This window comes from Callithrix jacchus, chromosome 4, assembly GCF_049354715.1.
Source record: "Callithrix jacchus isolate 240 chromosome 4, calJac240_pri, whole genome shotgun sequence".
Lineage (NCBI taxonomy): Eukaryota > Metazoa > Chordata > Mammalia > Primates > Cebidae > Callithrix > Callithrix jacchus.
The window spans coordinates 131,977,564-131,990,214 of NC_133505.1; the positions used below are offsets into that span (position 1 = coordinate 131,977,564).

General features: G+C 35.6%; 1 long non-coding RNA gene across 1 annotated transcript in view; it reads left to right on the forward strand.

Moving 5' to 3' along the window:
- Nucleotides 1-2,037: 2,037 nt before the first annotated feature.
- The window catches only part of LOC128931817 (uncharacterized), a 35,279-nt gene continuing 24,665 nt past the window's right edge, over nucleotides 2,038-12,651 (forward strand). The window contains exon 1 of the long non-coding RNA XR_008480818.2: nucleotides 2,038-2,265. This is a non-coding gene — a long non-coding RNA (uncharacterized LOC128931817). The remainder of the gene's footprint in view (nucleotides 2,266-12,651) is intronic.

Genomic DNA, 12,651 nt, shown 5'->3' on the forward strand with positions numbered 1-12,651 from the left:
GTGATTGTGAATGTTAGAAAGTGAGGGCCATTGGGAGTCAACTTAGAGCCTGCTTTCTATAGCACTCCACAAAGAATTCTGTATTATTAGGTATTTTAGAACTGAGTAGACAACAGATGATCATGTAAGAAATAGGTATTCAGCTGCCTGAAGGCGAAAACTGCCATTATCTTAAAGTTTCTTTCACACCTATGACTATATTATCTGAAATGAAATGGGTTCTTTCTATTTTTTTTCATCAATTTTGTCTGACACACTATGATAGCTCAACCATCATCTCATTTACTTTCATATAGGGGCCAAAGTCTGGCTAAACTTTCCCTAAGCAGTGGAACAGCAGCTAAGAGAAATATTTTCAGGATTTGATCCCAGTTTTTTACTCGCTAGCTGCTTGATATTGTTGCCTCAATTTTCTCTTCTGAAAAATGGAAGCAGTAGTTTTACCTCACTTGTAGAGTTGTAAGGATTAACTTAAGTGTCTAGTATCGTCCTAGATACATATTACATGATCAGTAAGAGCGAGCTAACTAAAGAAATTTGACCTGTCCTCTACTGACCACTTTTTGGGGAAAAGGAAGTGCATCTTTTTCCTATGATTTCCCATGTGTCAGCCATATAGATACTTTTTCTTTCCTAACTTCCTAAGGTCATCATCAAATGAGTCATGCCGTTAGTGTTACAAAACTCTCCAACAGCTAAGCACAGTGGCAAGACAATACAATGTATATTAGTTTAGAGCCAGCCAAAGAGATGGAGACTTCAATTATCTATTCATATTCTAAGGCTATATCAAGCCCTTCACTCTTATAATATATTTATATTTCAGACATTATTTACAGGTATTTGTCTTTTCACTCTCCATGAAACAGCTATAATTCAAAATAGAAAAATTCCTTTGATGTCTTCTTAGTTCATTCTTTATAGCCTTTGATTTTTTAAATTAAAAAATCATGCTTATTCTAGAAAAATGAGAGAATTCAGTTAAGTAAAATAGAGAAAGAGAAAGACACATATGTATTTTCTCAATGTTAGTGATCTCTTAGTTGAATTTTAGAGCTTAGGATTTTTTAATTTTTTAAAAAATTTAACTTATTTTAGAAAAATAGAGAAGGTAGATAAATAAAAATACAGAAAGAAACACAAAAAAAATTCACTGAAACTCTAATATCCACAGGAAGCCATAACTAACTTGAGTGTATTTTTCTATGCATATATAAAAAATAAAACAAAGGGTGGCTGGGGCGGAAGTATTGCTTGAGCCCAGGAGTTTAAGACCAACCTTGGCAACATAGCGAGACCCTATATCTACAAATAGAGATAAAAATAAAATGTAATAAAAATATAAACATAATACTGCAATCTGTCTTATTTTTTTCCTCTAAAGCACATTGTGGGTAAGTTGATTTACTCTAAATGGAAGTAAACCAACAGGGAAAAAATGCTGTTTAGAATATGAAAGCGAAGAGAATGCGTTGAGTCTGAGAACAGGGAAATACGGAGATAATAAGAGGAGAGAGATGGAGATGAGAAGAGGAGAGAAGCAAAGGGAGGGGTTCATTTGATTACCAGGGAATGCTGGTTTCACTCTTCTTTCCCTGAAATGTGCAGACACCTGCAGCAGCGCGCTTTTGACCTTGGGTGGAAGAGATCACGCCAGCATGGAGATAGTGGCAGGCTTTATTCATGTTCACATTTTATGAATGTGGTGACTACTCTTGGGTATAGAAGGCCGTCTTTGAGAAAACATTCTTCTGAACACCCAACATACACACTTGCAGAACTCATTTTCATAAAGATCCCATATATGCCTCTTTAGGGGAGCAATTGATAAAAACCAACACCCACTGAAAAATACCTTTTCCTTCTAAAAATATCACCCTCAAACTGAAATCCATATAGTCATCTAATATGACATTTTGTCTAACTTGGATGAAAGTATCAGTATGACCCACTTTTAAACTTGAACATAGTAACAAACTTCCAGTGGTTTTTTTTTTTTTTTTTTTTTAAGAAGGATTCTTGTTCTGTCACCAGGCTGGAGTGCAGTGGTGCGATCTGGGTTCATTGCAACTTCTGCCTCCCAGGTTCAAGTGATTCTCCTGCCTCAGCCTCCTGAGTAGATGGGATTGTATGCATCCACCACCATGCCTGGCTAATTTTTATATTTTTGTAGAGATGGGGTTTTACCATGTTGACCAGGATGGCCTTGATCTCTTGACCTCGTGATCTCCCTGCCACGGCCTCCCTGAACTGCTGGAATTACAGGTATGCACCAATGCACCCGGTCTAGTGTATTTTTCTTTAAAATAACTAATCTAATATCCCGTATTTGGCATTTAAAAAATGTATCTCAATAATCAGTTGCTTCTCTATTAAAAAGGGAAATATAGCCTTAACATTTGGAAAAATTATTTGTTTTCTTTTTATATGGAAAAGCTCCTTCCTCCTTTACTGTAGGCCAATGATGCATTGTTTAATTTATTGAGAAGTCCTTCAACTGAGACTCCGTAGTTGGTCCTGAGCTTTCAGTCTTTCTCTCCTTTTCACTTTCTGCTGGTCTAAAAGAAATACATGTCCTCCTCTTTTGCACGTATTTTTCTACTTTCTAGAATTCATACCCTTCAATTTCTCTGATTATTGAATTTACTGGCATAGAGTTGTTTATAATATTCCCTCATTATTGTTTTAGTGTTGATAGAAGATGTAATAAAGTCTCATCATTTTAGAGGTTGGTACTTTCTGGGTTTTTTTTTTCCTGGTGTATCTTAGCCAATCTAATTACTTTACCAATGTATTATTAATGGCTACAAACAAATTGGCTTTTGGTGTCTTCGGTTTTCTCTATTGTTTGTCTGCTTACCATTTCATTGACATTTTTCTTGTCTTTACTATGTATTTCCGATAGCATATTTAAATTTCATTTCATTCTTTTTATAACTTCTTAAGGTAAAAACATATATTATTAATTTTCAAACTTTTTTTCCTAATAAACATTTAGTGTTTAAAATTTCCCTCTAAGCACTGCTGTTTATACTTCCCACATTTTGATATATTGTACTATCTTTATCATTCAGCTCTAAATATATATATTTTAGTTTTCTTTGAGATTTCTCATTCGATCTATAGGTGATATAGAAGTTTGTTGCTTAATTTCCAAATATTTGAAGATTTCCAGATATATGTCTTTTATTCACTTCTAAAATAGTATTGTTTCATTCAAAGTATGTTTAGAACTGTTTCAATTCTTTAATATTTATTGAAACATTTTAGGGCTTAACAAGTACTCTATCTCCGTGCACTTAAAAAGAATATTTATTCTATTGTTGCTGGATGTAGAATTCTACAAATGTCAATTAGATTGAGTTTGTTGACAGTAGTGTTCAAATCTTCAATGTCTTCACTGATTTATGCCATTTTTTTAGCATTTACTGAGACCGGAACATGAAAACCTTTAATGACAATTGTGGATTTGTCTATTTTTCCCTTCAGCTCTGTTATTCTTTACTTCATATATTTTGAAGCTCTGTTTTTAGGTGAATATCCATTTATGATTGCTGTCTCCTCTTGATTAATTGACCTGTTTAAAGTTGTGAAATGTTTCTCTTTATCAATACTTTCGTTCTGAAGCCTTCTTTGATCTTAATATAGATACAACTACTTTTTCTATTCTTATTTTTTAATTTTTTATTTTTATTAACTTTGTTTTTTAATTAACAAGAAAAAATTATATATATTTATGGTGTGCAACATAATGTAGACATTGGGGAATAGTTAAATTAAGCTATTTAACATATACTTTATGTCACATACCATTTTTCTTGGTGTGAACACTTAAAATCTACTCTATTGGGAACTTTCAAATCAACAACACATTATTAACTCTTGTCATTGTGATGTGCAATACATCTCTTGAACGTGTTCCTCCTAAGTGAAATTTTGTGTCTTTGACTGACATCTTCCCAATGAACCACACCTTAGCCTCTGGTAACCACCATTTAGCTCTCTGTTTCTATGAGTTTGACATTTTTACACTCCACATATATAAGTAAGATCATATGGTATTTGTCTTTCTGTGCCTGTCTTGTTTCACCTAACATAATATCTTCCAGATCATTCATGTTGTTGCAAATGGTTTCCTTCTTTTTAAAAGATGAATAGTTATTCTATTGTGCATATATACCACATTTTCTTTATTCATCCAGTAATGGACACTTAAGTTGATTTTATATTTTGGCTATTGTGAATAATGCTTCAATGAACACGGGATAGGCACAACTTCTTTTTGATTAATGTTTGAATGGTATATATTTCACCACCCTTTAATTGTAAACTATTCTTATCTTTACATCTAATGTATTTCTCTTTTAAGCAACTTATAGTAGGGCTTTGGTGTTTTTTTTTTTCAGATGGAGTTTCACTTTTGTTGCCCAGGCTGGAGTGCAGTGGTGAAATCTCAGCTCACTGCAGCCTCCGCCTCCTGGGTTCAAGCAATTTTCCTGACTCAGACTCCCAAGTAGGTAGGATTACAGGCATGCTCCACCACGCCCAGCTAATCTTGTATTTTTAGTAGAGAAGGAGTTTCTCCATGTTCGTCAGGCTGGTCTTGAACTCCCAATCTCAGGTGATCTGCTGGCCTCGGCCTCCCAAAATGCTGTGATTACAGGTGTGAGCCACCACACCCAGCCTGGGCCTTGGTTTTTAATCCAATCTGGTGAACTGTATTGGACAGTTTAGTTCATTTATATATAAAATGCAATAATTGACATGTTGTTTATAAATACACTACCTTGTAATTTGTTTTATGTTTGTTTCAGATTCTTTATAGTCTCTTCCCCTTTTTTTCTTTCGTTTTTTGGATTAATTGAGTACATGTTAGTATTTTATTTCATCTCCCCTACTGGTTTCTCATCATACTATTTTGTTTTTATTTTATTAATAGTTGCTTTAGGATTTACAACACACATTTTAATTTATCAGAGTCTACCCTCAGTATTCTACTAATTTGTGTATATGGTAAGAATCTTACAATAGTATACTTCCATTTTCTCCCTTCCAATTCTTGTATTATTGTTTGCTATGTAAATTTTAAACACCATGATATTTTGTTATTTCTGCTTTAAAGGATCAATTAATTTTTGAATTATAATATGAAAAAGAATTTTAGATTTATCTGTATACTAACCATATCTGACACTCTTTATTCCTTTGTGTAGAATCAAGTTTCCATATATCATTATCCTTCAACCTGAGGACTTATACATTTCTTGTAGTTGAAGTCTCCTGGCAATGATTTATCTCAGATCTGGTTAGTCTGATAATCTCTTTATTTCAACTTCATTTTTGGTGGATACTTTGGTCACAGAGCATTAGGTTCACAGTCTTGCTTTTCACTTAAGAAAACAATGGTAATTCATTATTCTGTTTTCCATTATTTCTGATGAGAAGGCATTATTATTATTATTTTCACTATTAGTCATTATTATTATCATTCTCCTGTAGGTGATGAATGTTTTCTCTCTGCTTTTAAAATAATGTACTTTGGGACAATCATGGGGCTCACTTCATTTTTGCCTTCTCCACCAGAGTTCACTGTGCTGCCTGTTGTGAAAGATCTGAATGGGGATTTCATGTAATTTTACCCAGGTGAACCGTCATTTATGTCTCAGCACAAGTTTAGTTAGTACTAGTCCCAACATCACGACTGTGAGCAAAAGCCTGATAGGATGGATTTTTAAACAGCAAATCAATAAGGAGTTTTCTAGGAATAGGGAGTTCCCAGTTTGGATTTTTTTCTTTTTCTTTTTCCTTAAGCACTAAGCTTTTGATGATTTTAAAGCAAGGTTTTGACTTATTCCGTGACATTATTTAAAACGTTTTGGCTAATAATTGCAGCAAGAATTTCTCAATAAATTTCACTGAGAAAACATATCAGAGAGGTTAAGTAAATTGCCAAGGTAACCAACTAGTAAATGGCAGAGACAGGATTTCCTTCAAAGCCTGTCTGACTCCATAGCCTATCCTCATATCCAATACCCCACAGTGTTTTTCCACATTCATACCACACTTCTTGCCCAGTGTCCCACTGGTAACAATGAAAGCCTGAAGTGATAGTCTTATCAAGACTTGACTGATAGATTCGTAGAAAAACAAATGGGCAAGACCATTGAATTCCCCTCTATACTGAAATGAGGGGGAAAAGGAGGCTTGCTGACCCAACACAATGCTTTCAATTGTGCAGTTGAGAAATAGCAAATACCTACACTAACGTGGAGGTGCTGAGAAGGGAGAGGAAGGAGAATGAAAGAGAGCCCATGGACATGGATGAGGCAAAAACAGCCCAACCTGAAGAAGCTGAAGGGCATGAATTCTGATCAAAAGTAGGTAAACACGTAGGAAGAAGGGATACATTTATTTGAGGCCAGAAGAAAGTGAAAGGGAGAAGACTGAAAGCTCAGGGTCAACTGAGGGATGTCAATTGGAGTGACTTAGCAAATTAAGCAGTGAATCACTGGCCTAGAGAGAAGTAGGACTGGCACTTGGGGTAAAAGAACAGGAATCGTTTTTCTAATAGTAAATATTACATTTCACTCTTTAATGGAGAAACAAATGATTGCTGAGGTTAAAATATAAAAGCAAAAAAAAGGTACATTTGCAAAATCCTTATACCATCAAAGAGACAGAAGATGTCGCAATAACCAGATCAGGAAAACCTTACAGTCAGTTCTTCACCAGAGAGCCATAGTAAAACCTCTCATGATATCAGGCATCTAGGCAACACAGCATCATGTCACTGCAGCTTGCTTATTTTTCTGCTGAAACATGTAGCTAAAAGTTTAATTTTATAATTCTTTTCTGTTTCTGAAATGTTTTTGAGGGAATGTGTTCTCTTTTGGGGTCCACGAGGGGGTTAGTTTTAAGGGCAAGAACTTCCTAGTGCCATGCCCCCCTCCCATCTCTCTCCATCCGGGAGATTTAACGGTTTGTGTTTGAATTTTGCGGGCACGGGAAGAAACTAAGAGCCAGTCACTCCAGCGGAAGTTCTAAGGAATTCCTTTCATTGGCCCGGGGTCTTGGAGAATGCGGGGGTTCCTCCCAGATTAAAAGTCCCCTTCTTCCACACCCCTTCAGACTCCATGTTTGGATCCCCTTCCATGAACACTCCCTTCCTGGAAGCTGTTTTTCTCTCTCCTGGATTTTCCCTCTGGAGTCCCCTTCCACACTCTCTCATGGAAGCCTGTCTTCCCCTCCTAAACTCCATCTGTCTTCCACTCAGTGTGGAAGCTGCTTTCCTCTCCTGGATTCCATCTTTCTGGATTCTCTCACTCAGTGTGAGAGTTAGCTGTTTCTTTCTCTCTCCTTCTCTTGTTTCTCTCTGTCTTTAAATAAATCACTTTCTACAAACACTTTTGAGTCTGGCATTTACTGTGCACTGTGCCCTGGTCCCCTCTCTCATTCTTGAGAGGGCAGGAGACCAAGAACCTGGAGAAATGTACTCTCAGGGGAGCTGAGGGCACCCTGAACCCCAATATTACAATTTCTGAAGGATTATTGCAAACAAGGCAGTTTCTAAAAGAAGCCAGTGTCTAGATGATAGTGAAAAGCTCAAAGGTGGCCTTTTCTGCAAATCTAGCTGGCAGATGCATTTCCATTACCTGATCACTGTATTCCCAAATTCCTAGTGGAATTAATGAAATCTAAAGCTGGAGAGCACATTACACCTCTCATTCAAGCTCCTCACTTTACAGATCAATTAAATAATGGGTCATTGGCCTAGAGAGAAGTAGGAAGGGCACTCTACTCTCTACTTCTCTCTAGCCCAATGATTCATTGTTTAATTGAGGCATTATCTATAAAGAGAAGAGGAAGACAGGATCATAGCTTCTCTCAGCTCACAGATGTTATGTGATTGGTACAGGTTACACAACTATTACTAGTAGATCCTTAATTAAAAATCACATCACATATTTACTGTTTATTAAGCATCCTGTGCCCAGTATTATGCTACATGCTTTGGTGTCACAATAAATGCCATTGAGAAAACATATCAGAGAGGTTAAGTAAATTCCCAAGGTAATCAACTAATAAATGGCAGAGATGGGATTTCCTTCAAAGCCTGTCTGACTCCATAGCCTATTCTCGTATCCAGTATTCCACAGTATTTTTCCACATTCTTACCACACTTCTTGCCCAGTGTCCCACTGGTAACAATGAAAGCTTGAACTGACAGTCTTATCAAGACTTGACTGATAGATTTGTAGAAAAACAAACGGGCAAGACCATTGAAACAACTCACACTATTGTGCCTGAGATTCTGACACCAGGAAATCCAATGCTGGTGAAGAAAATGTAGGTTTTTCTCCTTGGTGGTCTCGCTGAAACTCCATACTTTCTCTTTCTCAGGCCACATTGCCTTGAAGAATGACGAATCTGGACCACTCACAGGCCCAAAGCGCCTGATCTAAATTTTTCCTACTAATAAATGGGCTCCCATAAGACTGGTGTTTCTCCAACTGAGGATCATGACCCATTAGTGCACCATGAAATCAATTCAGTAGGTCATGACTAATGAATTTTTTTAATTAAATAAAATAGAGTACATTCTTTATCATTGGACCCCGAGTATTAATATTTTAGGCTTGAAAGGGATTTTCTTTATCATATTGGGTGGCCTTGGGTGGAGGTGGTTTCTTTTAATTTTGATTTCTCTTGAGTAAACATTCATTCTATATTTAGTTTACTGGAATCAGCCTAAATCCTGACCAAAAAAAAGTCCCTTGCAGAAGTTCCTTAAAGAGGAGAACCCTGTTTCCTTATGATGTGTTTATATAATAGTTAAGTCAGGGTGTTGGTGTATTCTTTCCATCTTTCTCCTTGCTTAGGACCTAGAATATATGGACTTCTCAGGTTAATTGCACCCAATCTAATTCCTGCTTCCTCTCTGTAAGTTAGAGCCTAAGTGTCTCCTCAGAGTCTGGAGGATTCTTTGAAGCCTCAGCTGCCTCCGGAACACAGGGCCGAGAAGCTGAGAATCAACTGCAATAAAGTGTTAGTCCCATTCTCTCTCCAAATGAAAAACCACATTGAAATATTTGTCCTCTATGCTTTGTTCCTAAAACAAACAGTATTTAGCTAAGTATGGTTAAAAGGGTGACCATTTGCCTCAACTGGTAAATAAACTGGTAACCACAAGGATAAGGGAGAAGTGGGGGGTATTTTGTGGTTTTGGGGGGAATTGAAAGCTCTCTTTCAGTGGTGACAGGCCACAAAAGATGAACATCATCAAAATAAGGAAATATATCTTTTTCTTAGAACAGAAGCTTTCTTGGCTACCCTGGAGAAGTATGTTTTTATTTTTAGGCGATTGCTCTTTAACAGGTAAAAGACATTGTGGAATCCTTTTTCTGACATGGAGATTAAGGGTAGAGGTACAGCTCAAATTTCATTTTTCCTTTTTTTTTAAAAAATTAAAACCATTCTATTTAAAAAATCATAATTGGTATCCTAAAGGAATTATATCCTTTCTATAATTACAATGCAAGTCATTTCTATTTAATCTTTTTGTTTGAAGAAGATTTGATGAAATTTGCTCTATTTAGATGAGGGGCATACAAATTAATACTAAAAAATTATACCAAATAATTTTTTACAGCATCTACTAATCAGAGGCGTATCTAAATCTACCTTTATTTTTCTAAGAGATAAAAATAAAATTTTGGCAATATAATTGCAATTGTCCATTTTCACGCTGCTGATAAACACATACCCAAGACTGGGAAATTTACAAAAGGAACAGGTCTCATTGAATTCACAGTTCCACTTGGCTGGGGAGGCCTCATAGTCATGGCAGAAGGCAAGGAGGAGCAAGTCACATCTTGGATGGTGGCAGACAAAGAGACGTTTGTGCAAGCAAACTCCCAGTGTTTTTTTAAGCCATTAGATCTTGTGAGACTTATTCACTATCATGAGAACAGCATGGGAAAGACCACCCCCCACCACCAGTAATTCAATCATTTCCTATCAGGTTCCCCCCAAGTCATGTGAGAATTGTGGGAGTTACAATTCAAGATGAGATTTGGGTGGGGACAGAGCCAAACCATATAGAATCTATTTTTGTATCTTATTCGTAGATCCTGGATGTGTTTAAAGAGATAAAGGTAGTAGGGAGAAAATAACTTTTAAAGTTCCATTTACATTAAAAACTTTTTAAATCCTCTGCACTTTAAATGTGGCTATGAACTATTTGTGATTGTGGTAATATTTGGCAGCATAATTGCCAAAATGACCTTTCTCAAGGCTAGAATCCATCTTCAGTGGCATCTATGATACCCATAACTTAAAGCCGTTCTGAAATGTTTATCTAGATGTAGAATGTTCAAGATTCAAGAATTGCCTTTCTAATTCTAGGACTTAGTAGAAAAATCAGTGTTCAGTGTTCACTTTTCCATATATTCCATTAATAATTTTATAAACGTATGTAATTCCTCCTTTTAGTTTTTATTTAATAGATTGAAACATCTCCTACTTTTTCCACTTACATAAATATATTTATAAGATTTTTGTGCATATCTTGGCAGAAATTTTATACATATAATGTAGCTGATGTACATTTATCATCCTATTGGATATATGGTTTCTTGAAACTTTATATTTGTTCATATCAATAAAATTGATAAAAACAAAATTTTAATCACTGCATATTTCATCATATGGATCTGCTATAGTTTATTTAACCACTCTGCTTTGTTATAAAAGGGTTAGTTGTTTCTGATTTCTTGTTATTTTAAATAGTGCTGTGATTAATTTATTTGCTCAGGAATTTTTTACTTTCCCTTTTACTAATTTCTGAGAATAAATTTCAGGCAGCGAAAATACTGGTTCAAAGATATCTTCCCCATTGGTTTAGGATGTTTCTTTCATCATATGTTAGGTTCTTATATATTACAGTCAACACTAGGGCTATGTATTTCATTACATCAATCTATATTGATTTTATCACCCTATTAAAATTTTACATAAAGTTTTAATACCTTATAGAGTAAGTTCTTCCCTAGCTACTCCTTTCCAAACTTTTTAAAACATTTTGTCCCTAAATATTATTGACTAAATTTGTCTCTTTATTCTTCTGAATGAAGTTTAGAAACATTTTTAATGTTATAAATGTATACCATGTGAATTTTTATTGGATTTGGATAAATGTATAAATAAATTTGGAAAGAATTAATATATTTCGTGTTTCATTTTCCATGAAATATGGTATATTTCTCCATATAGTAAAACCTTTTTTTTTTTTGGAGGAAGGCAGGAAGGAGGGAAGGAGGGAGGAAGAAGGGATGAAGGAAGGAAGAAAGGGAAGAAGGGGGGAGGGAGGAAGGGAGGGTGGGAGGGAGGGAGGGAGGGAAGGGAAGGAAGAAAATCAAGCAATGAGAGAGACATTGCCGATCTGGATCTAGAGGTTTACAAGTTGATTTCTTTTTTGAGAGAAGGAAAGAAAAAAAAAATAAGTAAAGGAGAGGAAGAAAGAGAAAGAGAAAGAGGGAGAGTAAACGGAAATATTGCTTTATTCTGAAAAAAACTGGGTATTAATAATGGCCAATCAATGTTTCATTTAAACTTATGAGTAGGTGTGATGTGGTATTGACAAGAATGTATGTTTTGTGTATTTGAAGTGGGGAGTTCTATAAATATTTATTAAGTTTACTTGTTCCAGATCTGAGTCCTTGATATCCTTATTAATTTTCTGTCTCATTGAGTCTAAATCTTTATGTATCTGGGTGTTAGGATCGTTAGCTCTTGTTGTTGCACTGATCCTTTTACCACTGTGTCTTTTTTGCTTTAAAATCTATTTTATCCGATACAAGATTTGCAACTCCTGCTTTTTATTTATTTATTTATTATTTATTTTTGCTCTCCATTTGGTTGGTAAATCTTTCTCCATCCCTTTGTTTTCAGTCTTTGTGTATCCTTGCATGTGAAACAGGTCTGGATGTAACATGCTGTTGGGTTTTGGCTGTGTCTTTTGATTGGGGAATTTAGTCGATTTAAATTTAGGGTTACTGCCATTTGATGTTAACTGGCTGTTTTATCCATTCGTTGATGTAAATTCTTTTTTATGTTGGTGCTCTTTACTTTTTGGTGTATTTTTAGAAAGGCTAATACTGGTTGTTTCTTTCTGTGTGTAATGCTTCTTTCAGAAGCTCTTGTAAAGCAGGCCTGGTGGTAATAAAATCTCTGAGTTCTTGCTTGTTCATAAAAGGTTTTATTTTTCCTTCAGTTGTGAAGTTTAGTTTGGCTGGATATGAAATTCTGGGCTGAAGGTTCTGTTCTTTGAGGATGTTGAATATTGGCCCCCACTCTCTTCTGGCTTGTAGAGTTTCTGCTGAGAGATCTGCTGTAAGTCTGATAGGCTTGCTTTTGTGGGTAACCTGACCTTTCTCTCTGGCTGCCCTTAGTATTTTCTCCTTTGTTTCAACCCTGGTGAATCTAACGATTATGTGCCTTGGGGTTGCTCTTCTTGAGGAAAATCTTTGTGGTGTTCTCTGTATTACCTGGGGTTGAATATTGACCTGCTTTGCTAGTTTAGGAAAATTTTCCTGAATAATATCCTGAAGGGTATTTTCCAGCTTGGATTCATTCTCTCCTTCACATTCAGGT